The sequence below is a fragment of the Lactuca serriola genome, chromosome 1 (assembly GCF_051521515.1).
Source record: "Lactuca serriola cultivar US96UC23 chromosome 1, Lser_US96UC23_V15, whole genome shotgun sequence".
NCBI lineage: Eukaryota > Viridiplantae > Streptophyta > Magnoliopsida > Asterales > Asteraceae > Lactuca > Lactuca serriola.
Genome location: NC_136408.1, coordinates 202,861,039 through 202,882,400, shown reverse-complemented (window position 1 = coordinate 202,882,400; position 21,362 = coordinate 202,861,039). Strand labels below are relative to the sequence as shown.

Sequence of the window (21,362 nt, the reverse complement as noted above, 5' to 3'; positions counted from 1 at the left end):
TAAACATGGATAGTATTTCGGGTGCGATCATACCAGCACTAATGCACCGGATCCCATCAGAACTCCGCAGTTAAGCGTGCTTGGGCGAGAGTAGTACTAGGATGGGTGACCCCCTGGGAAGTCCTCGTGTTGCACCCCCCTTTTTCGTTGTCCGTTTGCGTTTTTTTAGATTTTACGTGCGGTTTTTTTGCTTTTTTTCCTTTCTTTCTTGCTATTTCTATGCTCGGGTGCCCTCCGGTTCATGGTTGATGCTTTTCGTATTTTTGGAACGGAGCCGATCGGTCACGTGGGTCCCACGCCCCGCGTACCAAAACAAAGGAGGTTCTGCGTCTTGTAACACATAAAAACAATAAACATGGATAGTATTTCGGGTGCGATCATACCAGCACTAATGCACCGGATCCCATCAGAACTCCGCAGTTAAGCGTGCTTGGGCGAGAGTAGTACTAGGATGGGTGACCCCCTGGGAAGTCCTCGTGTTGCACCCCCCTTTTTCGTTGTCCGTTTGCGTTTTTTTAGATTTTACGTGCGGTTTTTTTGCTTTTTTTCCTTTCTTTCTTGCTATTTCTATGCTCGGGTGCCCTCCGGTTCATGGTTGATGCTTTTCGTATTTTTGGAACGGAGCCGATCGGTCACGTGGGTCCCACGCCCCGCGTACCAAAACAAAGGAGGTTCTGCGTCTTGTAACACATAAAAACAATAAACATGGATAGTATTTCGGGTGCGATCATACCAGCACTAATGCACCGGATCCCATCAGAACTCTGCAGTTAAGCGTGCTTGGGCGAGAGTAGTATTAGGATGGGTGACCCCCTGGGAAGTCCTGCGTTTTTTTAGATTTTACGTGCGGTTTTTTTGCTTTTTTTCCTTTCTTTCTTGCTATTTCTATGCTCGGGTGCCCTCCGGTTCATGGTTGATGCTTTTCGTATTTTTGGAACGGAGCCGATCGGTCACGTGGGTCCCACGCCCAGCGTACCAAAACAAAGGAGGTTCTGCGTCTTGTAACACATAAAAACAATAAACATGGATAGTATTTCGGGTGCGATCATACCAGCACTAATGCACCGGATCCCATCAGAACTCCGCAGCTAAGCGTGCTTGGGCGAGAGTAGTACTAGGATGGGTGACCCCCTGGGAAGTCCTCGTGTTGCACCCCCCTTTTTCGTTGTCCGTTTGCGTTTTTTTAGATTTTACGTGCGGTTTTTTTGCCTTTTTTCCTTTCTTTCTTGCTATTTCTATGCTCGGGTGCCCTCCGGTTCATGGTTGATGCTTTTCGTATTTTTGGAACGGAGCCGATCGGTCACGTGGGTCCCACGCCCCGCGTACCAAAACAAAGGAGGTTCTGCGTCTTGTAACACATAAAAACAATAAACATGGATAGTATTTCGGGTGCGATCATACCAGCACTAATGCACCGGATCCCATCAGAACTCCGCAGTTAAGCGTGCTTGGGCGAGAGTAGTATTAGGATGGGTGACCCCCTGGGAAGTCCTGCGTTTTTTTAGATTTTACGTGCGGTTTTTTTGCTTTTTTTCCTTTCTTTCTTGCTATTTCTATGCTCGGGTGCCCTCCGTTTCATGGTTGATGCTTTTCGTATTTTTGGAACGGAGCCGATCGGTCACGTGGGTCCCACGCCCCGCGTACCAAAACAAAGGAGGTTCTGCGTCTTGTAACACATAAAAACAATAAACATGGATAGTATTTCGGGTGCGATCATACCAGCACTAATGCACCGGATCCCATCAGAACTCCGCAGTTAAGCGTGCTTGGGCGAGAGTAGTACTAGGATGGGTGACCCCCTGGGAAGTCCTCGTGTTGCACCCCCCCTTTTTCGTTGTCCGTTTGCGTTTTTTTAGATTTTACGTGCGGTTTTTTTGCTTTTTTTCCTTTCTTTCTTGCTATTTCTATGCTCGGGTGCCCTCCGGTTCATGGTTGATGCTTTTCGTATTTTTGGAACGGAGCCGATCGGTCACGTGGGTCCCACGCCCCGCGTACCAAAACAAAGGAGGTTCTGCGTCTTGTAACACATAAAAACAATAAACATGGATAGTATTTCGGGTGCGATCATACCAGCACTAATGCACCGGATCCCATCAGAACTCCGCAGTTAAGCGTGCTTGGGCGAGAGTAGTACTAGGATGGGTGACCCCCTGGGAAGTCCTGCGTTTTTTTAGATTTTACGTGCGGTTTTTTTGCTTTTTTTCCTTTCTTTCTTGCTATTTCTATGCTCGGGTGCCCTCCGGTTCATGGTTGATGCTTTTCGTATTTTTGGAACGGAGCCGATCGGTCACGTGGGTCCCACGCCCCGCGTACCAAAACAAAGGAGGTTCTGCGTCTTGTAACACATAAAAACAATAAACATGGATAGTATTTCGGGTGCGATCATACCAGCACTAATGCACCGGATCCCATCAGAACTCCGCAGTTAAGCGTGCTTGGGCGAGAGTAGTACTAGGATGGGTGACCCCCTGGGAAGTCCTCGTGTTGCACCCCCCTTTTTCGTTGTCCGTTTGCGTTTTTTTAGATTTTACGTGCGGTTTTTTTGCTTTTTTTCCTTTCTTTCTTGCTATTTCTATGCTCGGGTGCCCTCCGGTTCATGGTTGATGCTTTTCGTATTTTTGGAACGGAGCCGATCGGTCACGTGGGTCCCACGCCCCGCGTACCAAAACAAAGGAGGTTCTGCGTCTTGTAACACATAAAAACAATAAACATGGATAGTATTTCGGGTGCGATCATACCAGCACTAATGCACCGGATCCCATCAGAACTCCGCAGTTAAGCGTGCTTGGGCGAGAGTAGTATTAGGATGGGTGACCCCCTGGGAAGTCCTGCGTTTTTTTAGATTTTACGTGCGGTTTTTTTGCTTTTTTTCCTTTCTTTCTTGCTATTTCTATGCTCGGGTGCCCTCCGGTTCATGGTTGATGCTTTTCGTATTTTTGGAACGGAGCCGATCGGTCACGTGGGTCCCACGCCCCGCGTACCAAAACAAAGGAGGTTCTGCGTCTTGTAACACATAAAAACAATAAACATGGATAGTATTTCGGGTGCGATCATACCAGCACTAATGCACCGGATCCCATCAGAACTCCGCAGTTAAGCGTGCTTGGGCGAGAGTAGTACTAGGATGGGTGACCCCCTGGGAAGTCCTCGTGTTGCACCCCCCTTTTTCGTTGTCCGTTTGCGTTTTTTTAGATTTTACGTGCGGTTTTTTTGCTTTTTTTCCTTTCTTTCTTGCTATTTCTATGCTCGGGTGCCCTCCGGTTCATGGTTGATGCTTTTCGTATTTTTGGAACGGAGCCGATCGGTTACGTGGGTCCCACGCCCCGCGTACCAAAACAAAGGAGGTTCTGCGTCTTGTAACACATAAAAACAATAAACATGGATAGTATTTCGGGTGCGAACATACCAGCACTAATGCACCGGATCCCATCAGAACTCCGCAGTTAAGCGTGCTTGGGCGAGAGTAGTACTAGGATGGGTGACCCCCTGGGAAGTCCTCGTGTTGCACCCCCCTTTTTCGTTGTCCGTTTGCGTTTTTTTAGATTTTACGTGCGGTTTTTTTGCTTTTTTTCCTTTCTTTCTTGCTATTTCTATGCTCGGGTGCCCTCCGGTTCATGGTTGATGCTTTTCGTATTTTTGGAACGGAGCCGATCGGTCACGTGGGTCCCACGCCCCGCGTACCAAAACAAAGGAGGTTCTGCGTCTTGTAACACATAAAAACAATAAACATGGATAGTATTTCGGGTGCGATCATACCAGCACTAATGCACCGGATCCCATCAGAACTCCGCAGTTAAGCGTGCTTGGGCGAGAGTAGTATTAGGATGGGTGACCCCCTGGGAAGTCCTGCGTTTTTTTAGATTTTACGTGCGGTTTTTTTGCTTTTTTTCCTTTCTTTCTTGCTATTTCTATGCTCGGGTGCCCTCCGGTTCATGGTTGATGCTTTTCGTATTTTTGGAACGGAGCCGATCGGTCACGTGGGTCCCACGCCCAGCGTACCAAAACAAAGGAGGTTCTGCGTCTTGTAACACATAAAAACAATAAACATGGATAGTATTTCGGGTGCGATCATACCAGCACTAATGCACCGGATCCCATCAGAACTCCGCAGCTAAGCGTGCTTGGGCGAGAGTAGTACTAGGATGGGTGACCCCCTGGGAAGTCCTCGTGTTGCACCCCCCTTTTTCGTTGTCCGTTTGCGTTTTTTTAGATTTTACGTGCGGTTTTTTTGCTTTTTTTCCTTTCTTTCTTGCTATTTCTATGCTCGGGTGCCCTCCGGTTCATGGTTGATGCTTTTCGTATTTTTGGAACGGAGCCGATCGGTCACGTGGGTCCCACGCCCCGCGTACCAAAACAAAGGAGGTTCTGCGTCTTGTAACACATAAAAACAATAAACATGGATAGTATTTCGGGTGCGATCATACCAGCACTAATGCACCGGATCCCATCAGAACTCCGCAGTTAAGCGTGCTTGGGCGAGAGTAGTATTAGGATGGGTGACCCCCTGGGAAGTCCTGCGTTTTTTTAGATTTTACGTGCGGTTTTTTTGCTTTTTTTCCTTTCTTTCTTGCTATTTCTATGCTCGGGTGCCCTCCGTTTCATGGTTGATGCTTTTCGTATTTTTGGAACGGAGCCGATCGGTCACGTGGGTCCCACGCCCCGCGTACCAAAACAAAGGAGGTTCTGCGTCTTGTAACACATAAAAACAATAAACATGGATAGTATTTCGGGTGCGATCATACCAGCACTAATGCACCGGATCCCATCAGAACTCCGCAGTTAAGCGTGCTTGGGCGAGAGTAGTACTAGGATGGGTGACCCCCTGGGAAGTCCTCGTGTTGCACCCCCCCTTTTTCGTTGTCCGTTTGCGTTTTTTTAGATTTTACGTGCGGTTTTTTTGCTTTTTTTCCTTTCTTTCTTGCTATTTCTATGCTCGGGTGCCCTCCGGTTCATGGTTGATGCTTTTCGTATTTTTGGAACGGAGCCGATCGGTCACGTGGGTCCCACGCCCCGCGTACCAAAACAAAGGAGGTTCTGCGTCTTGTAACACATAAAAACAATAAACATGGATAGTATTTCGGGTGCGATCATACCAGCACTAATGCACCGGATCCCATCAGAACTCCGCAGTTAAGCGTGCTTGGGCGAGAGTAGTATTAGGATGGGTGACCCCCTGGGAAGTCCTGCGTTTTTTTAGATTTTACGTGCGGTTTTTTTGCTTTTTTTCCTTTCTTTCTTGCTATTTCTATGCTCGGGTGCCCTCCGGTTCATGGTTGATGCTTTTCGTATTTTTGGAACGGAGCCGATCGGTCACGTGGGTCCCACGCCCCGCGTACCAAAACAAAGGAGGTTCTGCGTCTTGTAACACATAAAAACAATAAACATGGATAGTATTTCGGGTGCGATCATACCAGCACTAATGCACCGGATCCCATCAGAACTCCGCAGTTAAGCGTGCTTGGGCGAGAGTAGTACTAGGATGGGTGACCCCCTGGGAAGTCCTCGTGTTGCACCCCCCTTTTTCGTTGTCCGTTTGCGTTTTTTTAGATTTTACGTGCGGTTTTTTTGCTTTTTTTCCTTTCTTTCTTGCTATTTCTATGCTCGGGTGCCCTCCGGTTCATGGTTGATGCTTTTCGTATTTTTGGAACGGAGCCGATCGGTCACGTGGGTCCCACGCCCCGCGTACCAAAACAAAGGAGGTTCTGCGTCTTGTAACACATAAAAACAATAAACATGGATAGTATTTCGGGTGCGATCATACCAGCACTAATGCACCGGATCCCATCAGAACTCCGCAGTTAAGCGTGCTTGGGCGAGAGTAGTACTAGGATGGGTGACCCCCTGGGAAGTCCTCGTGTTGCACCCCCCTTTTTCGTTGTCCGTTTGCGTTTTTTTAGATTTTACGTGCGGTTTTTTTGCTTTTTTTCCTTTCTTTCTTGCTATTTCTATGCTCGGGTGCCCTCCGGTTCATGGTTGATGCTTTTCGTATTTTTGGAACGGAGCCGATCGGTCACGTGGGTCCCACGCCCCGCGTACCAAAACAAAGGAGGTTCTGCGTCTTGTAACACATAAAAACAATAAACATGGATAGTATTTCGGGTGCGATCATACCAGCACTAATGCACCGGATCCCATCAGAACTCCGCAGTTAAGCGTGCTTGGGCGAGAGTAGTACTAGGATGGGTGACCCCCTGGGAAGTCCTCGTGTTGCACCCCCCTTTTTCGTTGTCCGTTTGCGTTTTTTTAGATTTTACGTGCGGTTTTTTTGCTTTTTTTCCTTTCTTTCTTGCTATTTCTATGCTCGGGTGCCCTCCGGTTCATGGTTGATGCTTTTCGTATTTTTGGAACGGAGCCGATCGGTCACGTGGGTCCCACGCCCCGCGTACCAAAACAAAGGAGGTTCTGCGTCTTGTAACACATAAAAACAATAAACATGGATAGTATTTCGGGTGCGATTATACCAGCACTAATGCACCGGATCCCATCAGAACTCCGCAGTTAAGCGTGCTTGGGCGAGAGTAGTACTAGGATGGGTGACCCCCTGGGAAGTCCTCGTGTTGCACCCCCCTTTTTCGTTGTCCGTTTGCGTTTTTTTAGATTTTACGTGCGGTTTTTTTGCTTTTTTTCCTTTCTTTCTTGCTATTTCTATGCTCGGGTGCCCTCCGGTTCATGGTTGATGCTTTTCGTATTTTTGGAACGGAGCCGATCGGTCACGTGGGTCCCACGCCCCGCGTACCAAAACAAAGGAGGTTCTGCGTCTTGTAACACATAAAAACAATAAACATGGATAGTATTTCGGGTGCGATCATACCAGCACTAATGCACCGGATCCCATCAGAACTCCGCAGTTAAGCGTGCTTGGGCGAGAGTAGTACTAGGATGGGTGACCCCCTGGGAAGTCCTCGTGTTGCACCCCCCTTTTTCGTTGTCCGTTTGCGTTTTTTTAGATTTTACGTGCGGTTTTTTTGCTTTTTTTCCTTTCTTTCTTGCTATTTCTATGCTCGGGTGCCCTCCGGTTCATGGTTGATGCTTTTCGTATTTTTGGAACGGAGCCGATCGGTCACGTGGGTCCCACGCCCCGCGTACCAAAACAAAGGAGGTTCTGCGTCTTGTAACACATAAAAACAATAAACATGGATAGTATTTCGGGTGCGATCATACCAGCACTAATGCACCGGATCCCATCAGAACTCCGCAGTTAAGCGTGCTTGGGCGAGAGTAGTACTAGGATGGGTGACCCCCTGGGAAGTCCTCGTGTTGCACCCCCCTTTTACGTTGTCCGTTTGCGTTTTTTTAGATTTTACGTGCGGTTTTTTTGCTTTTTTTCCTTTCTTTCTTGCTATTTCTATGCTCGGGTGCCCTCCGGTTCATGGTTGATGCTTTTCGTATTTTTGGAACGGAGCCGATCGGTCACGTGGGTCCCACGCCCCGCGTACCAAAACAAAGGAGGTTCTGCGTCTTGTAACACATAAAAACAAGAAACATGGATAGTATTTCGGGTGCGATCATACCAGCACTAATGCACCGGATCCCATCAGAACTCCGCAGTTAAGCGTGCTTGGGCGAGAGTAGTACTAGGATGGGTGACCCCCTGGGAAGTCCTCGTGTTGCACCCCCCTTTTTCGTTGTCCGTTTGCGTTTTTTTAGATTTTACGTGCGGTTTTTTTGCTTTTTTTCCTTTCTTTCTTGCTATTTCTATGCTCGGGTGCCCTCCGGTTCATGGTTGATGCTTTTCGTATTTTTGGAACGGAGCCGATCGGTCACGTGGGTCCCACGCCCCGCGTACCAAAACAAAGGAGGTTCTGCGTCTTGTAACACATAAAAACAATAAACATGGATAGTATTTCGGGTGCGATTATACCAGCACTAATGCACCGGATCCCATCAGAACTCCGCAGTTAAGCGTGCTTGGGCGAGAGTAGTACTAGGATGGGTGACCCCCTGGGAAGTCCTCGTGTTGCACCCCCCTTTTTCGTTGTCCGTTTGCGTTTTTTTAGATTTTACGTGCGGTTTTTTTGCTTTTTTTCCTTTCTTTCTTGCTATTTCTATGCTCGGGTGCCCTCCGGTTCATGGTTGATGCTTTTCGTATTTTTGGAACGGAGCCGATCGGTCACGTGGGTCCCACGCCCCGCGTACCAAAACAAAGGAGGTTCTGCGTCTTGTAACACATAAAAACAATAAACATGGATAGTATTTCGGGTGCGATCATACCAGCACTAATGCACCGGATCCCATCAGAACTCCGCAGTTAAGCGTGCTTGGGCGAGAGTAGTACTAGGATGGGTGACCCCCTGGGAAGTCCTCGTGTTGCACCCCCCTTTTTCGTTGTCCGTTTGCGTTTTTTTAGATTTTACGTGCGGTTTTTTTGCTTTTTTTCCTTTCTTTCTTGCTATTTCTATGCTCGGGTGCCCTCCGGTTCATGGTTGATGCTTTTCGTATTTTTGGAACGGAGCCGATCGGTCACGTGGGTCCCACGCCCCGCGTACCAAAACAAAGGAGGTTCTGCGTCTTGTAACACATAAAAACAATAAACATGGATAGTATTTCGGGTGCGATCATACCAGCACTAATGCACCGGATCCCATCAGAACTCCGCAGTTAAGCGTGCTTGGGCGAGAGTAGTACTAGGATGGGTGACCCCCTGGGAAGTCCTCGTGTTGCACCCCCCTTTTACGTTGTCCGTTTGCGTTTTTTTAGATTTTACGTGCGGTTTTTTTGCTTTTTTTCCTTTCTTTCTTGCTATTTCTATGCTCGGGTGCCCTCCGGTTCATGGTTGATGCTTTTCGTATTTTTGGAACGGAGCCGATCGGTCACGTGGGTCCCACGCCCCGCGTACCAAAACAAAGGAGGTTCTGCGTCTTGTAACACATAAAAACAAGAAACATGGATAGTATTTCGGGTGCGATCATACCAGCACTAATGCACCGGATCCCATCAGAACTCCGCAGTTAAGCGTGCTTGGGCGAGAGTAGTACTAGGATGGGTGACCCCCTGGGAAGTCCTCGTGTTGCACCCCCCTTTTTCGTTGTCCGTTTGCGTTTTTTTAGATTTTACGTGCGGTTTTTTTGCTTTTTTTCCTTTCTTTCTTGCTATTTCTATGCTCGGGTGCCCTCCGGTTCATGGTTGATGCTTTTCGTATTTTTGGAACGGAGCCGATCGGTCACGTGGGTCCCACGCCCCGCGTACCAAAACAAAGGAGGTTCTGCGTCTTGTAACACATAAAAACAATAAACATGGATAGTATTTCGGGTGCGATCATACCAGCACTAATGCACCGGATCCCATCAGAACTCCGCAGTTAAGCGTGCTTGGGCGAGAGTAGTACTAGGATGGGTGACCCCCTGGGAAGTCCTCGTGTTGCACCCCCCTTTTTCGTTGTCCGTTTGCGTTTTTTTAGATTTTACGTGCGGTTTTTTTGCTTTTTTTCCTTTCTTTCTTGCTATTTCTATGCTCGGGTGCCCTCCGGTTCATGGTTGATGCTTTTCGTATTTTTGGAACGGAGCCGATCGGTCACGTGGGTCCCACGCCCCGCGTACCAAAACAAAGGAGGTTCTGCGTCTTGTAACACATAAAAACAATAAACATGGATAGTATTTCGGGTGCGATCATACCAGCACTAATGCACCGGATCCCATCAGAACTCCGCAGTTAAGCGTGCTTGGGCGAGAGTAGTACTAGGATGGGTGACCCCCTGGGAAGTCCTCGTGTTGCACCCCCCTTTTTCGTTGTCCGTTTGCGTTTTTTTAGATTTTACGTGCGGTTTTTTTGCTTTTTTTCCTTTCTTTCTTGCTATTTCTATGCTCGGGTGCCCTCCGGTTCATGGTTGATGCTTTTCGTATTTTTGGAACGGAGCCGATCGGTCACGTGGGTCCCACGCCCCGCGTACCAAAACAAAGGAGGTTCTGCGTCTTGTAACACATAAAAACAATAAACATGGATAGTATTTCGGGTGCGATCATACCAGCACTAATGCACCGGATCCCATCAGAACTCCGCAGTTAAGCGTGCTTGGGCGAGAGTAGTATTAGGATGGGTGACCCCCTGGGAAGTCCTGCGTTTTTTTAGATTTTACGTGCGGTTTTTTTGCTTTTTTTCATTTCTTTCTTGCTATTTCTATGCTCGGGTGCCCTCCGGTTCATGGTTGATGCTTTTCGTATTTTTGGAACGGAGCCGATCGGTCACGTGGGTCCCACGCCCCGCGTACCAAAACAAAGGAGGTTCTGCGTATTGTAACACATAAAAACAATAAAATGGATAGTATTTCGGGTGCGATCATACCAGCACTAATGCACCGGATCCCATCAGAACTCCGCAGTTAAGCGTGCTTGGGCGAGAGTAGTACTAGGATGGGTGACCCCCTGGGAAGTCCTCGTGTTGCACCCCCCTTTTTCGTTGTCCGTTTGCGTTTTTTTAGATTTTACGTGCGGTTTTTTTGCTTTTTTTCGTTTCTTTCTTGCTATTTCTATGCTCGGGTGCCCTCCGGTTCATGGTTGATGCTTTTCGTATTTTTGGAACGGAGCCGATCGGTCACGTGGGTCCCACGCCCCGCGTACCAAAACAAAGGAGGTTCTGCGTCTTGTAACACATAAAAACAATAAACATGGATAGTATTTCGGGTGCGATCATACCAGCACTAATGCACCGGATCCCATCAGAACTCCGCAGTTAAGCGTGCTTGGGCGAGAGTAGTACTAGGATGGGTGACCCCCTAGGAAGTCATCGTGTTGCACCCCCCTTTTTCGTTGTCCGTTTGCGTTTTTTTAGATTTTACGTGCGGTTTTTTTGCTTTTTTTCCTTTCTTTCTTGCTATTTCTATGCTCGGGTGCCCTCCGGTTCATGGTTGATGCTTTTCGTATTTTTGGAACGGAGCCGATCGGTCACGTGGGTCCCACGCCCCGCGTACCAAAACAAAGGAGGTTCTGCGTCTTGTAACACATAAAAACAATAAACATGGATAGTATTTCGGGTGCGATCATACCAGCACTAATGCACCGGATCCCATCAGAACTCCGCAGTTAAGCGTGCTTCGGCGAGAGTAGTACTAGGATGGGTGACCCCCTGGGAAGTCCTCGTGTTGCACCCCCCTTTTTCGTTGTCCGTTTGCGTTTTTTTAGATTTTACGTGCGGTTTTTTTGCTTTTTTTTCCTTTCTTTCTTGCTATTTCTATGCTCGGGTGCCCTCCGGTTCATGGTTGATGCTTTTCGTATTTTTGGAACGGAGCCGATCGGTCACGTGGGTCCCACGCCCCGCGTACCAAAACAAAGGAGGTTCTGCGTCTTGTAACACATAAAAACAATAAACATGGATAGTATTTCGGGTGCGATCATACCAGCACTAATGCACCGGATCCCATCAGAACTCCGCAGTTAAGCGTGCTTGGGCGAGAGTAGTACTAGGATGGGTGACCCCCTGGGAAGTCCTCGTGTTGCACCCCCCTTTTTCGTTGTCCGTTTGCGTTTTTTTAGATTTTACGTGCGGTTTTTTTGCTTTTTTTCCTTTCTTTCTTGCTATTTCTATGCTCGGGTGCCCTCCGGTTCATGGTTGATGCTTTTCGTATTTTTGGAACGGAGCCGATCGGTCACGTGGGTCCCACGCCCCGCGTACCAAAACAAAGGAGGTTCTGCGTCTTGTAACACATAAAAACAAGAAACATGGATAGTATTTCGGGTGCGATCATACCAGCACTAATGCACCGGATCCCATCAGAACTCCGCAGTTAAGCGTGCTTGGGCGAGAGTAGTACTAGGATGGGTGACCCCCTGGGAAGTCCTCGTGTTGCACCCCCCTTTTTCGTTGTCCGTTTGCGTTTTTTTAGATTTTACGTGCGGTTTTTTTGCTTTTTTTCCTTTCTTTCTTGCTATTTCTATGCTCGGGTGCCCTCCGGTTCATGGTTGATGCTTTTCGTATTTTTGGAACGGAGCCGATCGGTCACGTGGGTCCCACGCCCCGCGTACCAAAACAAAGGAGGTTCTGCGTCTTGTAACACATAAAAACAATAAACATGGATTGTATTTCGGGTGCGATCATACCAGCACTAATGCACCGGATCCCATCAGAACTCCGCAGTTAAGCGTGCTTGGGCGAGAGTAGTACTAGGATGGGTGACCCCCTGGGAAGTCCTCGTGTTGCACCCCCCTTTTTCGTTGTCCGTTTGCGTTTTTTTAGATTTTATGTGCGGTTTTTTTGCTTTTTTTTCCTTTCTTTCTTGCTATTTCTATGCTCGGGTGCCCTCCGGTTCATGGTTGATGCTTTTCGTATTTTTGGAACGGAGCCGATCGGTCACGTGGGTCCCACGCCCCGCGTACCAAAACAAAGGAGGTTCTGCGTCTTGTAACACATAAAAACAATAAACATGGATAGTATTTCGGGTGCGATCATACCAGCACTAATGCACCGGATCCCATCAGAACTCCGCAGTTAAGCGTGCTTGGGCGAGAGTAGTACTAGGATGGGTGACCCCCTGGGAAGTCCTCGTGTTGCACCCCCCTTTTTCGTTGTCCGTTTGCGTTTTTTTAGATTTTACGTGCGGTTTTTTTGCTTTTTTTCCTTTCTTTCTTGCTATTTCTATGCTCGGGTGCCCTCCGGTTCATGGTTGATGCTTTTCGTATTTTTGGAACGGAGCCGATCGGTCACGTGGGTCCCACGCCCCGCGTACCAAAACAAAGGAGGTTCTGCGTCTTGTAACACATAAAAACAATAAACATGGATAGTATTTCCGGTGCGATCATACCATCACTAATGCACCGGATCCCATCAGAACTCCGCAGTTAAGCGTGCTTGGGCGAGAGTAGTACTAGGATGGGTGACCCCCTGGGAAGTCCTCGTGTTGCACCCCCCTTTTTCGTTGTCCGTTTGCGTTTTTTTAGATTTTACGTGCGGTTTTTTTGCTTTTTTTCCTTTCTTTCTTGCTATTTCTATGCTCGGGTGCCCTCCGGTTCATGGTTGATGCTTTTCGTATTTTTGGAACGGAGCCGATCGGTCACGTGGGTCCCACGCCCCGCGTACCAAAACAAAGGAGGTTCTGCGTCTTGTAACACATAAAAACAATAAACATGGATAGTATTTCGGGTGCGATCATACCAGCACTAATGCACCGGATCCCATCAGAACTCCGCAGTTAAGCGTGCTTGGGCGAGAGTAGTACTAGGATGGGTGACCCCCTGGGAAGTCCTCGTGTTGCACCCCCCTTTTTCGTTGTCCGTTTGCGTTTTTTTAGATTTTACGTGCGGTTTTTTTGCTTTTTTTTCCTTTCTTTCTTGCTATTTCTATGCTCGGGTGCCCTCCGGTTCATGGTTGATGCTTTTCGTATTTTTGGAACGGAGCCGATCGGTCACGTGGGTCCCACGCCCCGCGTACCAAAACAAAGGAGGTTCTGCGTCTTGTAACACATAAAAACAATAAACATGGATAGTATTTCGGGTGCGATCATACCAGCACTAATGCACCGGATCCCATCAGAACTCCGCAGTTAAGCGTGCTTGGGCGAGAGTAGTACTAGGATGGGTGACCCCTTGGGAAGTCCTCGTGTTGCACCCCCCTTTTTCGTTGTCCGTTTGCTCTTTTTTAGATTTTACGTGCGTTTTTTTTGCTTTTTTTCCTTTCTTTCTTGCTATTTCTATGCTCGGGTGCCCTCCGGTTCATGGTTGATGCTTTTCGTATTTTTGGAACGGAGCCGATCGGTCACGTGGGTCCCACGCCCCGCGTACCAAAACAAAGGAGGTTCTGCGTCTTGTAACACATAAAAACAATAAACATGGATAGTATTTCGGGTGCGATCATACCAGCACTAATGCACCGGATCCCATCAGAACTCCGCAGTTAAGCGTGCTTGGGCGAGAGTAGTACTAGGATGGGTGACCCCCTGGGAAGTCCTCGTGTTGCACCCCCCTTTTTCGTTGTCCGTTTGCGTTTTTTTAGATTTTACGTGCGGTTTTTTTGCTTTTTTTCCTTTCTTTCTTGCTATTTCTATGCTCGGGTGCCCTCCGGTTCATGGTTGATGCTTTTCGTATTTTTGGAACGGAGCCGATCGGTCACGTGGGTCCCACGCCCCGCGTACCAAAACAAAGGAGGTTCTGCGTCTTGTAACACATAAAAACAATAAACATGGATAGTATTTCGGGTGCGATCATACCAGCACTAATGCACCGGATCCCATCAGAACTCCGCAGTTAAGCGTGCTTGGGCGAGAGTAGTACTAGGATGGGTGACCCCCTAGGAAGTCCTCGTGTTGCATCCCCCTTTTTCGTTGTCCGTTTGCGTTTTTTTAGATTTTACGTGCGGTTTTTTTGCTTTTTTTCCTTTCTTTCTTGCTATTTCTATGCTCGGGTGCCCTCCGGTTCATGGTTGATGCTTTTCGTATTTTTGGAACGGAGCCGATCGGTCACGTGGGTCCCACGCCCCGCGTACCAAAACAAAGGAGGTTCTGCGTCTTGTAACACATAAAAACAATAAACATGGATAGTATTTCGGGTGCGATCATACCAGCACTAATGCACCGGATCCCATCAGAACTCCGCAGTTAAGCGTGCTTGGGCGAGAGTAGTACTAGGATGGGTGACCCCCTGGGAAGTCCTCGTGTTGCACCCCCCTTTTTCGTTGTCCGTTTGCGTTTTTTTAGATTTTACGTGCGGTTTTTTTGCTTTTTTTTCCTTTCTTTCTTGCTATTTCTATGCTCGGGTGCCCTCCGGTTCATGGTTGATGCTTTTCGTATTTTTGGAACGGAGCCGATCGGTCACGTGGGTCCCACGCCCCGCGTACCAAAACAAAGGAGGTTCTGCGTCTTGTAACACATAAAAACAATAAACATGGATAGTATTTCGGGTGCGATCATACCAGCACTAATGCACCGGATCCCATCAGAACTCCGCAGTTAAGCGTGCTTGGGCGAGAGTAGTACTAGGATGGGTGACCCCTTGGGAAGTCCTCGTGTTGCACCCCCCTTTTTCGTTGTCCGTTTGCTCTTTTTTAGATTTTACGTGCGTTTTTTTTGCTTTTTTCCTTTCTTTCTTGCTATTTCTATGCTCGGGTGCCCTCCGGTTCATGGTTGATGCTTTTCGTATTTTTGGAACGGAGCCGATCGGTCACGTGGGTCCCACGCCCCGCGTACCAAAACAAAGGAGGTTCTGCGTCTTGTAACACATAAAAACAATAAACATGGATAGTATTTCGGGTGCGATCATACCAGCACTAATGCACCGGATCCCATCAGAACTCCGCAGTTAAGCGTGCTTGGGCGAGAGTAGTACTAGGATGGGTGACCCCCTGGGAAGTCCTCGTGTTGCACCCCCCTTTTTCGTTGTCCGTTTGCGTTTTTTTAGATTTTACGTGCGGTTTTTTTGCTTTTTTTCCTTTCTTTCTTGCTATTTCTATGCTCGGGTGCCCTCCGGTTCACGGTTGATGCTTTTCGTATTTTTGGAACGGAGCCGATCGGTCACGTGGGTCCCACGCCCCGCGTACCAAAACAAAGGAGGTTCTGCGTCTTGTAACACATAAAAACAATAAACATGGATAGTATTTCGGGTGCGATCATACCAGCACTAATGCACCGGATCCCATCAGAACTCCGCAGTTAAGCGTGCTTGGGCGAGAGTAGTACTAGGATGGGTGACCCCCTAGGAAGTCCTCGTGTTGCATCCCCCTTTTTCGTTGTCCGTTTGCGTTTTTTTAGATTTTACGTGCGGTTTTTTTGCTTTTTTTCCTTTCTTTCTTGCTATTTCTATGCTCGGGTGCCCTCCGGTTCATGGTTGATGCTTTTCGTATTTTTGGAACGGAGCCGATCGGTCACGTGGGTCCCACGCCCCGCGTACGAAAACAAAGGAGGTTCTGCGTCTTGTAACACATAAAAACAATAAACATGGATAGTATTTCGGGTGCGATCATACCAGCACTAATGCACCGGATCCCATCAGAACTCCGCAGTTAAGCGTGCTTGGGCGAGAGTAGTACTAGGATGGGTGACCCCCTGGGAAGTCCTCGTGTTGCACCCCCCTTTTTCGTTGTCCGTTTGCGTTTTTTTAGATTTTACGTGCGGTTTTTTTGCTTTTTTTTCCTTTCTTTCTTGCTATTTCTATGCTCGGGTGCCCTCCGGTTCATGGTTGATGCTTTTCGTATTTTTGGAACGGAGCCGATCGGTCACGTGGGTCCGACGCCCCGCGTACCAAAACAAAGGAGGTTCTGCGTCTTGTAACACATAAAAACAAGAAACATGGATAGTATTTCGGGTGCGATCATACCAGCACTAATGCACCGGATCCCATCAGAACTCCGCAGTTAAGCGTGCTTGGGCGAGAGTAGTACTAGGATGGGTGACCCCCTGGGAAGTCCTCGTGTTGCACCCCCCTTTTTCGTTGTCCGTTTGCGTTTTTTTAGATTTTACGTGCGGTTTTTTTGCTTTTTTTCCTTTCTTTCTTGCTATTTCTATGCTCGGGTGCCCTCCGGTTCATGGTTGATGCTTTTCGTATTTTTGGAACGGAGCCGATCGGTCACGTGGGTCCCACGCCCCGCGTACCAAAACAAAGGAGGTTCTGCGTCTTGTAACACATAAAAACAATAAACATGGATAGTATTTCGGGTGCGATCATACCAGCACTAATGCACCGGATCCCATCAGAACTCCACAGTTAAGCGTGCTTCGGCGAGAGTAGTACTAGGATGGGTGACCCCCTGGGAAGTCCTCGTGTTGCACCCCCCTTTTTCGTTGTCCGTTTGCGTTTTTTTAGATTTTACGTGCGGTTTTTTTGCTTTTTTTTCCTTTCTTTCTTGCTATTTCTATGCTCGGGTGCCCTCCGGTTCATGGTTGATGCTTTTCGTATTTTTGGAACGGAGCCGATCGGTCACGTGGGTCCCACGCCCCGCGTACCAAAACAAAGGAGGTTCTGCGTCTTGTAACACATAAAAACAATAAACATGGATAGTATTTCGGGTGCGATCATACCAGCACTAATGCACCGGATCCCATCAGAACTCCGCAGTTAAGCGTGCTTGGGCGAGAGTAGTACTAGGATGGGTGACCCCCTGGGAAGTCCTCGTGTTGCACCCCCCTTTTTCGTTGTCCGTTTGCGTTTTTTTAGATTTTACGTGCGGTTTTTTTGCTTTTTTTCCTTTCTTTCTTGCTATTTCTATGCTCGGGTGCCCTCCGGTTCATGGTTGATGCTTTTCGTATTTTTGGAACGGAGCCGATCGGTCACGTGGGTCCCACGCCCCGCGTACCAAAACAAAGGAGGTTCTGCGTCTTGTAACACATAAAAACAAGAAACATGGATAGTATTTCGGGTGCGATCATACCAGCACTAATGCACCGGATCCCATCAGAACTCCGCAGTTAAGCGTGCTTGGGCGAGAGTAGTACTAGGATGGGTGACCCCCTGGGAAGTCCTCGTGTTGCACCCCCCTTTTTCGTTGTCCGTTTGCGTTTTTTTAGATTTTATGTGCGGTTTTTTTGCTTTTTTTTCCTTTCTTTCTTGCTATTTCTATGCTCGGGTGCCCTCCGGTTCATGGTTGATGCTTTTCGTATTTTTGGAACGGAGCCGATCGGTCACGTGGGTCCCACGCCCCGCGTACCAAAACAAAGGAGGTTCTGCGTCTTGTAACACATAAAAACAATAAACATGGATAGTATTTCGGGTGCGATCATACCAGCACTAATGCACCGGATCCCATCAGAACTCCGCAGTTAAGCGTGCTTGGGCGAGAGTAGTACTAGGATGGGTGACCCCCTGGGAAGTCCTCGTGTTGCACCCCCCTTTTTCGTTGTCCGTTTGCGTTTTTTTAGATTTTACGTGCGGTTTTTTTGCTTTTTTTCCTTTCTTTCTTGCTATTTCTATGCTCGGGTGCCCTCCGGTTCATGGTTGATGCTTTTCGTATTTTTGGAACGGAGCCGATCGGTCACGTGGGTCCCACGCCCCGCGTACCAAAACAAAGGAGGTTCTGCGTCTTGTAACACATAAAAACAATAAACATGGATAGTATTTCCGGTGCGATCATACCATCACTAATGCACCGGATCCCATCAGAACTCCGCAGTTAAGCGTGCTTGGGCGAGAGTAGTACTAGGATGGGTGACCCCCTGGGAAGTCCTCGTGTTGCACCCCCCTTTTTCGTTGTCCGTTTGCGTTTTTTTAGATTTTACGTGCGGTTTTTTTGCTTTTTTTCCTTTCTTTCTTGCTATTTCTATGCTCGGGTGCCCTCCGGTTCATGGTTGATGCTTTTCGTATTTTTGGAACGGAGCCGATCGGTCACGTGGGTCCCACGCCCCGCGTACCAAAACAAAGGAGGTTCTGCGTCTTGTAACACATAAAAACAATAAACATGGATAGTATTTCGGGTGCGATCATACCAGCACTAATGCACCGGATCCCATCAGAACTCCGCAGTTAAGCGTGCTTGGGCGAGAGTAGTACTAGGATGGGTGACCCCCTGGGAAGTCCTCGTGTTGCACCCCCCTTTTTCGTTGTCCGTTTGCGTTTTTTTAGATTTTACGTGCGGTTTTTTTGCTTTTTTTTCCTTTCTTTCTTGCTATTTCTATGCTCGGGTGCCCTCCGGTTCATGGTTGATGCTTTTCGTATTTTTGGAACGGAGCCGATCGGTCACGTGGGTCCCACGCCCCGCGTACCAAAACAAAGGAGGTTCTGCGTCTTGTAACACATAAAAACAATAAACATGGATAGTATTTCGGGTGCGATCATACCAGCACTAATGCACCGGATCCCATCAGAACTCCGCAGTTAAGCGTGCTTGGGCGAGAGTAGTACTAGGATGGGTGACCCCTTGGGAAGTCCTCGTGTTGCACCCCCCTTTTTCGTTGTCCGTTTGCTCTTTTTTAGATTTTACGTGCGTTTTTTTTGCTTTTTTTCCTTTCTTTCTTGCTATTTCTATGCTCGGGTGCCCTCCGGTTCATGGTTGATGCTTTTCGTATTTTTGGAACGGAGCCGATCGGTCACGTGGGTCCCACGCCCCGCGTACCAAAACAAAGGAGGTTCTGCGTCTTGTAACACATAAAAACAATAAACATGGATAGTATTTCGGGTGCGATCATACCAGCACTAATGCACCGGATCCCATCAGAACTCCGCAGTTAAGCGTGCTTGGGCGAGAGTAGTACTAGGATGGGTGACCCCCTGGGAAGTCCTCGTGTTGCACCCCCCTTTTTCGTTGTCCGTTTGCGTTTTTTTAGATTTTACGTGCGGTTTTTTTGCTTTTTTTCCTTTCTTTCTTGCTATTTCTATGCTCGGGTGCCCTCCGGTTCATGGTTGATGCTTTTCGTATTTTTGGAACGGAGCCGATCGGTCACGTGGGTCCCACGCCCCGCGTACCAAAACAAAGGAGGTTCTGCGTCTTGTAACACATAAAAACAATAAACATGGATAGTATTTCGGGTGCGATCATACCAGCACTAATGCACCGGATCCCATCAGAACTCCGCAGTTAAGCGTGCTTGGGCGAGAGTAGTACTAGGATGGGTGACCCCCTAGGAAGTCCTCGTGTTGCATCCCCCTTTTTCGTTGTCCGTTTGCGTTTTTTTAGATTTTACGTGCGGTTTTTTTGCTTTTTTTCCTTTCTTTCTTGCTATTTCTATGCTCGGGTGCCCTCCGGTTCATGGTTGATGCTTTTCGTATTTTTGGAACGGAGCCGATCGGTCACGTGGGTCCCACGCCCCGCGTACCAAAACAAAGGAGGTTCTGCGTCTTGTAACACATAAAAACAATAAACATGGATAGTATTTCGGGTGCGATCATACCAGCACTAATGCACCGGATCCCATCAGAACTCCGCAGTTAAGCGTGCTTGGGCGAGAGTAGTACTAGGATGGGTGACCCCCTGGGAAGTCCTCGTGTTGCACCCCCCTTTTTCGTTGTCCGTTTGCGTTTTTTTAGATTTTACGTGCGGTTTTTTTGCTTTTTTTTCCTTTCTTTCTTGCTATTTCTATGCTCGGGTGCCCTCCGGTTCATGGTTGATGCTTTTCGTATTTTTGGAACGGAGCCGATCGGTCACGTGGGTCCCACGCCCCGCGTACCAAAACAAAGGAGGTTCTGCGTCTTGTAACACATAAAAACAATAAACATGGATAGTATTTCGGGTGCGATCATACCAGCACTAATGCACCGGATCCCATCAGAACTCCGCAGTTAAGCGTGCTTGGGCGAGAGTAGTACTAGGATGGGTGACCCCTTGGGAAGTCCTCGTGTTGCACCCCCCTTTTTCGTTGTCCGTTTGCTCTTTTTTAGATTTTACGTGCGTTTTTTTTGCTTTTTTCCTTTCTTTCTTGCTATTTCTATGCTCGGGTGCCCTCCGGTTCATGGTTGATGCTTTTCGTATTTTTGGAACGGAGCCGATCGGTCACGTGGGTCCCACGCCCCGCGTACCAAAACAAAGGAGGTTCTGCGTCTTGTAACACATAAAAACAATAAACATGGATAGTATTTCGGGTGCGATCATACCAGCACTAATGCACCGGATCCCATCAGAACTCCGCAGTTAAGCGTGCTTGGGCGAGAGTAGTACTAGGATGGGTGACCCCCTGGGAAGTCCTCGTGTTGCACCCCCCTTTTTCGTTGTCCGTTTGCGTTTTTTTAGATTTTACGTGCGGTTTTTTTGCTTTTTTTCCTTTCTTTCTTGCTATTTCTATGCTCGGGTGCCCTCCGGTTCACGGTTGATGCTTTTCGTATTTTTGGAACGGAGCCGATCGGTCACGTGGGTCCCACGCCCCGCGTACCAAAACAAAGGAGGTTCTGCGTCTTGTAACACATAAAAACAATAAACATGGATAGTATTTCGGGTGCGATCATACCAGCACTAATGCACCGGATCCCATCAGAACTCCGCAGTTAAGCGTGCTTGGGCGAGAGTAGTACTAGGATGGGTGACCCCCTAGGAAGTCCTCGTGTTGCATCCCCCTTTTTCGTTGTCCGTTTGCGTTTTTTTAGATTTTACGTGCGGTTTTTTTGCTTTTTTTCCTTTCTTTCTTGCTATTTCTATGCTCGGGTGCCCTCCGGTTCATGGTTGATGCTTTTCGTATTTTTGGAACGGAGCCGATCGGTCACGTGGGTCCCACGCCCCGCGTACGAAAACAAAGGAGGTTCTGCGTCTTGTAACACATAAAAACAATAAACATGGATAGTATTTCGGGTGCGATCATACCAGCACTAATGCACCGGATCCCATCAGAACTCCGCAGTTAAGCGTGCTTGGGCGAGAGTAGTACTAGGATGGGTGACCCCCTGGGAAGTCCTCGTGTTGCACCCCCCTTTTTCGTTGTCCGTTTGCGTTTTTTTAGATTTTACGTGCGGTTTTTTTGCTTTTTTTTCCTTTCTTTCTTGCTATTTCTATGCTCGGGTGCCCTCCGGTTCATGGTTGATGCTTTTCGT

General features: G+C 48.1%; 55 non-coding genes and 7 pseudogenes across 55 annotated transcripts; all 62 read left to right on the top strand.

The window, feature by feature from the left end:
• The first annotated feature begins 19 nt into the window (after positions 1 to 19).
• LOC145085202 (5S ribosomal RNA) lies at positions 20 to 138 on the top strand. Its single transcript, XR_013699611.1, has one exon. It is a non-coding gene; the product is annotated as a 5S ribosomal RNA (ribosomal RNA).
• Positions 139 to 369: 231 nt separating this feature from the next.
• On the top strand, positions 370 to 488 carry LOC145085191 (5S ribosomal RNA). Its single transcript, XR_013699600.1, has one exon. It is a non-coding gene; the product is annotated as a 5S ribosomal RNA (ribosomal RNA).
• A 231-nt stretch (positions 489 to 719) lies between these two features.
• Positions 720 to 837, top strand: LOC145080138 (5S ribosomal RNA; annotated as a pseudogene).
• Positions 838 to 1,037: 200 nt separating this feature from the next.
• LOC145083139 (5S ribosomal RNA) lies at positions 1,038 to 1,156 on the top strand. The gene has a single exon (XR_013697625.1). It is a non-coding gene; the product is annotated as a 5S ribosomal RNA (ribosomal RNA).
• Positions 1,157 to 1,387: 231 nt separating this feature from the next.
• On the top strand, positions 1,388 to 1,505 carry LOC145079881 (5S ribosomal RNA; annotated as a pseudogene).
• A 200-nt stretch (positions 1,506 to 1,705) lies between these two features.
• On the top strand, positions 1,706 to 1,824 carry LOC145085179 (5S ribosomal RNA). The gene has a single exon (XR_013699589.1). It is a non-coding gene; the product is annotated as a 5S ribosomal RNA (ribosomal RNA).
• A 232-nt stretch (positions 1,825 to 2,056) lies between these two features.
• Positions 2,057 to 2,174, top strand: LOC145079367 (5S ribosomal RNA). The gene has a single exon (XR_013694884.1). It is a non-coding gene; the product is annotated as a 5S ribosomal RNA (ribosomal RNA).
• Positions 2,175 to 2,374: 200 nt separating this feature from the next.
• Positions 2,375 to 2,493, top strand: LOC145085168 (5S ribosomal RNA). The gene has a single exon (XR_013699578.1). It is a non-coding gene; the product is annotated as a 5S ribosomal RNA (ribosomal RNA).
• A 231-nt stretch (positions 2,494 to 2,724) lies between these two features.
• Positions 2,725 to 2,842, top strand: LOC145079880 (5S ribosomal RNA; annotated as a pseudogene).
• A 200-nt stretch (positions 2,843 to 3,042) lies between these two features.
• LOC145085154 (5S ribosomal RNA) lies at positions 3,043 to 3,161 on the top strand. The gene has a single exon (XR_013699566.1). It is a non-coding gene; the product is annotated as a 5S ribosomal RNA (ribosomal RNA).
• Positions 3,162 to 3,392: 231 nt separating this feature from the next.
• On the top strand, positions 3,393 to 3,511 carry LOC145083911 (5S ribosomal RNA). Its single transcript, XR_013698374.1, has one exon. It is a non-coding gene; the product is annotated as a 5S ribosomal RNA (ribosomal RNA).
• Positions 3,512 to 3,742: 231 nt separating this feature from the next.
• Positions 3,743 to 3,860, top strand: LOC145079879 (5S ribosomal RNA; annotated as a pseudogene).
• Positions 3,861 to 4,060: 200 nt separating this feature from the next.
• LOC145083138 (5S ribosomal RNA) lies at positions 4,061 to 4,179 on the top strand. The gene has a single exon (XR_013697624.1). It is a non-coding gene; the product is annotated as a 5S ribosomal RNA (ribosomal RNA).
• Positions 4,180 to 4,410: 231 nt separating this feature from the next.
• LOC145079877 (5S ribosomal RNA) lies at positions 4,411 to 4,528 on the top strand (annotated as a pseudogene).
• Positions 4,529 to 4,728: 200 nt separating this feature from the next.
• Positions 4,729 to 4,847, top strand: LOC145085143 (5S ribosomal RNA). Its single transcript, XR_013699555.1, has one exon. It is a non-coding gene; the product is annotated as a 5S ribosomal RNA (ribosomal RNA).
• Positions 4,848 to 5,079: 232 nt separating this feature from the next.
• LOC145079876 (5S ribosomal RNA) lies at positions 5,080 to 5,197 on the top strand (annotated as a pseudogene).
• A 200-nt stretch (positions 5,198 to 5,397) lies between these two features.
• On the top strand, positions 5,398 to 5,516 carry LOC145085131 (5S ribosomal RNA). Its single transcript, XR_013699544.1, has one exon. It is a non-coding gene; the product is annotated as a 5S ribosomal RNA (ribosomal RNA).
• Positions 5,517 to 5,747: 231 nt separating this feature from the next.
• On the top strand, positions 5,748 to 5,866 carry LOC145085119 (5S ribosomal RNA). The gene has a single exon (XR_013699533.1). It is a non-coding gene; the product is annotated as a 5S ribosomal RNA (ribosomal RNA).
• A 231-nt stretch (positions 5,867 to 6,097) lies between these two features.
• LOC145085108 (5S ribosomal RNA) lies at positions 6,098 to 6,216 on the top strand. The gene has a single exon (XR_013699522.1). It is a non-coding gene; the product is annotated as a 5S ribosomal RNA (ribosomal RNA).
• A 231-nt stretch (positions 6,217 to 6,447) lies between these two features.
• LOC145083276 (5S ribosomal RNA) lies at positions 6,448 to 6,566 on the top strand. The gene has a single exon (XR_013697754.1). It is a non-coding gene; the product is annotated as a 5S ribosomal RNA (ribosomal RNA).
• Positions 6,567 to 6,797: 231 nt separating this feature from the next.
• On the top strand, positions 6,798 to 6,916 carry LOC145085097 (5S ribosomal RNA). Its single transcript, XR_013699511.1, has one exon. It is a non-coding gene; the product is annotated as a 5S ribosomal RNA (ribosomal RNA).
• A 231-nt stretch (positions 6,917 to 7,147) lies between these two features.
• Positions 7,148 to 7,266, top strand: LOC145085085 (5S ribosomal RNA). Its single transcript, XR_013699500.1, has one exon. It is a non-coding gene; the product is annotated as a 5S ribosomal RNA (ribosomal RNA).
• Positions 7,267 to 7,497: 231 nt separating this feature from the next.
• Positions 7,498 to 7,616, top strand: LOC145085074 (5S ribosomal RNA). The gene has a single exon (XR_013699489.1). It is a non-coding gene; the product is annotated as a 5S ribosomal RNA (ribosomal RNA).
• Positions 7,617 to 7,847: 231 nt separating this feature from the next.
• On the top strand, positions 7,848 to 7,966 carry LOC145083274 (5S ribosomal RNA). Its single transcript, XR_013697752.1, has one exon. It is a non-coding gene; the product is annotated as a 5S ribosomal RNA (ribosomal RNA).
• Positions 7,967 to 8,197: 231 nt separating this feature from the next.
• Positions 8,198 to 8,316, top strand: LOC145085063 (5S ribosomal RNA). Its single transcript, XR_013699478.1, has one exon. It is a non-coding gene; the product is annotated as a 5S ribosomal RNA (ribosomal RNA).
• Positions 8,317 to 8,547: 231 nt separating this feature from the next.
• On the top strand, positions 8,548 to 8,666 carry LOC145085052 (5S ribosomal RNA). The gene has a single exon (XR_013699467.1). It is a non-coding gene; the product is annotated as a 5S ribosomal RNA (ribosomal RNA).
• A 231-nt stretch (positions 8,667 to 8,897) lies between these two features.
• On the top strand, positions 8,898 to 9,016 carry LOC145085039 (5S ribosomal RNA). Its single transcript, XR_013699455.1, has one exon. It is a non-coding gene; the product is annotated as a 5S ribosomal RNA (ribosomal RNA).
• Positions 9,017 to 9,247: 231 nt separating this feature from the next.
• On the top strand, positions 9,248 to 9,366 carry LOC145085027 (5S ribosomal RNA). Its single transcript, XR_013699443.1, has one exon. It is a non-coding gene; the product is annotated as a 5S ribosomal RNA (ribosomal RNA).
• A 231-nt stretch (positions 9,367 to 9,597) lies between these two features.
• On the top strand, positions 9,598 to 9,716 carry LOC145085015 (5S ribosomal RNA). The gene has a single exon (XR_013699432.1). It is a non-coding gene; the product is annotated as a 5S ribosomal RNA (ribosomal RNA).
• A 231-nt stretch (positions 9,717 to 9,947) lies between these two features.
• On the top strand, positions 9,948 to 10,065 carry LOC145079875 (5S ribosomal RNA; annotated as a pseudogene).
• Positions 10,066 to 10,264: 199 nt separating this feature from the next.
• LOC145085003 (5S ribosomal RNA) lies at positions 10,265 to 10,383 on the top strand. Its single transcript, XR_013699421.1, has one exon. It is a non-coding gene; the product is annotated as a 5S ribosomal RNA (ribosomal RNA).
• A 231-nt stretch (positions 10,384 to 10,614) lies between these two features.
• Positions 10,615 to 10,733, top strand: LOC145085145 (5S ribosomal RNA). Its single transcript, XR_013699557.1, has one exon. It is a non-coding gene; the product is annotated as a 5S ribosomal RNA (ribosomal RNA).
• A 231-nt stretch (positions 10,734 to 10,964) lies between these two features.
• Positions 10,965 to 11,083, top strand: LOC145084939 (5S ribosomal RNA). Its single transcript, XR_013699361.1, has one exon. It is a non-coding gene; the product is annotated as a 5S ribosomal RNA (ribosomal RNA).
• Positions 11,084 to 11,315: 232 nt separating this feature from the next.
• Positions 11,316 to 11,434, top strand: LOC145084990 (5S ribosomal RNA). Its single transcript, XR_013699409.1, has one exon. It is a non-coding gene; the product is annotated as a 5S ribosomal RNA (ribosomal RNA).
• Positions 11,435 to 11,665: 231 nt separating this feature from the next.
• On the top strand, positions 11,666 to 11,784 carry LOC145084978 (5S ribosomal RNA). The gene has a single exon (XR_013699398.1). It is a non-coding gene; the product is annotated as a 5S ribosomal RNA (ribosomal RNA).
• Positions 11,785 to 12,015: 231 nt separating this feature from the next.
• On the top strand, positions 12,016 to 12,134 carry LOC145084967 (5S ribosomal RNA). Its single transcript, XR_013699387.1, has one exon. It is a non-coding gene; the product is annotated as a 5S ribosomal RNA (ribosomal RNA).
• A 232-nt stretch (positions 12,135 to 12,366) lies between these two features.
• On the top strand, positions 12,367 to 12,485 carry LOC145084955 (5S ribosomal RNA). Its single transcript, XR_013699376.1, has one exon. It is a non-coding gene; the product is annotated as a 5S ribosomal RNA (ribosomal RNA).
• A 231-nt stretch (positions 12,486 to 12,716) lies between these two features.
• On the top strand, positions 12,717 to 12,835 carry LOC145085337 (5S ribosomal RNA). Its single transcript, XR_013699740.1, has one exon. It is a non-coding gene; the product is annotated as a 5S ribosomal RNA (ribosomal RNA).
• Positions 12,836 to 13,066: 231 nt separating this feature from the next.
• LOC145084943 (5S ribosomal RNA) lies at positions 13,067 to 13,185 on the top strand. Its single transcript, XR_013699365.1, has one exon. It is a non-coding gene; the product is annotated as a 5S ribosomal RNA (ribosomal RNA).
• A 232-nt stretch (positions 13,186 to 13,417) lies between these two features.
• On the top strand, positions 13,418 to 13,536 carry LOC145083082 (5S ribosomal RNA). The gene has a single exon (XR_013697571.1). It is a non-coding gene; the product is annotated as a 5S ribosomal RNA (ribosomal RNA).
• Positions 13,537 to 13,767: 231 nt separating this feature from the next.
• On the top strand, positions 13,768 to 13,886 carry LOC145084931 (5S ribosomal RNA). Its single transcript, XR_013699354.1, has one exon. It is a non-coding gene; the product is annotated as a 5S ribosomal RNA (ribosomal RNA).
• A 231-nt stretch (positions 13,887 to 14,117) lies between these two features.
• Positions 14,118 to 14,236, top strand: LOC145084445 (5S ribosomal RNA). The gene has a single exon (XR_013698888.1). It is a non-coding gene; the product is annotated as a 5S ribosomal RNA (ribosomal RNA).
• Positions 14,237 to 14,467: 231 nt separating this feature from the next.
• On the top strand, positions 14,468 to 14,586 carry LOC145084919 (5S ribosomal RNA). Its single transcript, XR_013699342.1, has one exon. It is a non-coding gene; the product is annotated as a 5S ribosomal RNA (ribosomal RNA).
• A 232-nt stretch (positions 14,587 to 14,818) lies between these two features.
• On the top strand, positions 14,819 to 14,937 carry LOC145083081 (5S ribosomal RNA). The gene has a single exon (XR_013697570.1). It is a non-coding gene; the product is annotated as a 5S ribosomal RNA (ribosomal RNA).
• A 230-nt stretch (positions 14,938 to 15,167) lies between these two features.
• On the top strand, positions 15,168 to 15,286 carry LOC145084907 (5S ribosomal RNA). The gene has a single exon (XR_013699331.1). It is a non-coding gene; the product is annotated as a 5S ribosomal RNA (ribosomal RNA).
• Positions 15,287 to 15,517: 231 nt separating this feature from the next.
• LOC145084444 (5S ribosomal RNA) lies at positions 15,518 to 15,636 on the top strand. The gene has a single exon (XR_013698887.1). It is a non-coding gene; the product is annotated as a 5S ribosomal RNA (ribosomal RNA).
• Positions 15,637 to 15,867: 231 nt separating this feature from the next.
• LOC145084895 (5S ribosomal RNA) lies at positions 15,868 to 15,986 on the top strand. Its single transcript, XR_013699320.1, has one exon. It is a non-coding gene; the product is annotated as a 5S ribosomal RNA (ribosomal RNA).
• A 232-nt stretch (positions 15,987 to 16,218) lies between these two features.
• Positions 16,219 to 16,337, top strand: LOC145084883 (5S ribosomal RNA). The gene has a single exon (XR_013699308.1). It is a non-coding gene; the product is annotated as a 5S ribosomal RNA (ribosomal RNA).
• Positions 16,338 to 16,568: 231 nt separating this feature from the next.
• On the top strand, positions 16,569 to 16,687 carry LOC145085340 (5S ribosomal RNA). Its single transcript, XR_013699743.1, has one exon. It is a non-coding gene; the product is annotated as a 5S ribosomal RNA (ribosomal RNA).
• A 232-nt stretch (positions 16,688 to 16,919) lies between these two features.
• Positions 16,920 to 17,038, top strand: LOC145084871 (5S ribosomal RNA). The gene has a single exon (XR_013699297.1). It is a non-coding gene; the product is annotated as a 5S ribosomal RNA (ribosomal RNA).
• A 231-nt stretch (positions 17,039 to 17,269) lies between these two features.
• On the top strand, positions 17,270 to 17,388 carry LOC145084860 (5S ribosomal RNA). Its single transcript, XR_013699286.1, has one exon. It is a non-coding gene; the product is annotated as a 5S ribosomal RNA (ribosomal RNA).
• Positions 17,389 to 17,620: 232 nt separating this feature from the next.
• LOC145084848 (5S ribosomal RNA) lies at positions 17,621 to 17,739 on the top strand. The gene has a single exon (XR_013699275.1). It is a non-coding gene; the product is annotated as a 5S ribosomal RNA (ribosomal RNA).
• A 231-nt stretch (positions 17,740 to 17,970) lies between these two features.
• On the top strand, positions 17,971 to 18,089 carry LOC145085336 (5S ribosomal RNA). The gene has a single exon (XR_013699739.1). It is a non-coding gene; the product is annotated as a 5S ribosomal RNA (ribosomal RNA).
• Positions 18,090 to 18,320: 231 nt separating this feature from the next.
• On the top strand, positions 18,321 to 18,439 carry LOC145084836 (5S ribosomal RNA). The gene has a single exon (XR_013699264.1). It is a non-coding gene; the product is annotated as a 5S ribosomal RNA (ribosomal RNA).
• Positions 18,440 to 18,671: 232 nt separating this feature from the next.
• LOC145083080 (5S ribosomal RNA) lies at positions 18,672 to 18,790 on the top strand. The gene has a single exon (XR_013697569.1). It is a non-coding gene; the product is annotated as a 5S ribosomal RNA (ribosomal RNA).
• Positions 18,791 to 19,021: 231 nt separating this feature from the next.
• Positions 19,022 to 19,140, top strand: LOC145084825 (5S ribosomal RNA). The gene has a single exon (XR_013699253.1). It is a non-coding gene; the product is annotated as a 5S ribosomal RNA (ribosomal RNA).
• A 231-nt stretch (positions 19,141 to 19,371) lies between these two features.
• LOC145084443 (5S ribosomal RNA) lies at positions 19,372 to 19,490 on the top strand. The gene has a single exon (XR_013698886.1). It is a non-coding gene; the product is annotated as a 5S ribosomal RNA (ribosomal RNA).
• Positions 19,491 to 19,721: 231 nt separating this feature from the next.
• On the top strand, positions 19,722 to 19,840 carry LOC145084813 (5S ribosomal RNA). Its single transcript, XR_013699241.1, has one exon. It is a non-coding gene; the product is annotated as a 5S ribosomal RNA (ribosomal RNA).
• Positions 19,841 to 20,072: 232 nt separating this feature from the next.
• Positions 20,073 to 20,191, top strand: LOC145083079 (5S ribosomal RNA). Its single transcript, XR_013697568.1, has one exon. It is a non-coding gene; the product is annotated as a 5S ribosomal RNA (ribosomal RNA).
• A 230-nt stretch (positions 20,192 to 20,421) lies between these two features.
• On the top strand, positions 20,422 to 20,540 carry LOC145084800 (5S ribosomal RNA). Its single transcript, XR_013699229.1, has one exon. It is a non-coding gene; the product is annotated as a 5S ribosomal RNA (ribosomal RNA).
• Positions 20,541 to 20,771: 231 nt separating this feature from the next.
• Positions 20,772 to 20,890, top strand: LOC145084442 (5S ribosomal RNA). The gene has a single exon (XR_013698885.1). It is a non-coding gene; the product is annotated as a 5S ribosomal RNA (ribosomal RNA).
• Positions 20,891 to 21,121: 231 nt separating this feature from the next.
• LOC145084788 (5S ribosomal RNA) lies at positions 21,122 to 21,240 on the top strand. The gene has a single exon (XR_013699218.1). It is a non-coding gene; the product is annotated as a 5S ribosomal RNA (ribosomal RNA).
• Positions 21,241 to 21,362: the final 122 nt, after the last annotated feature.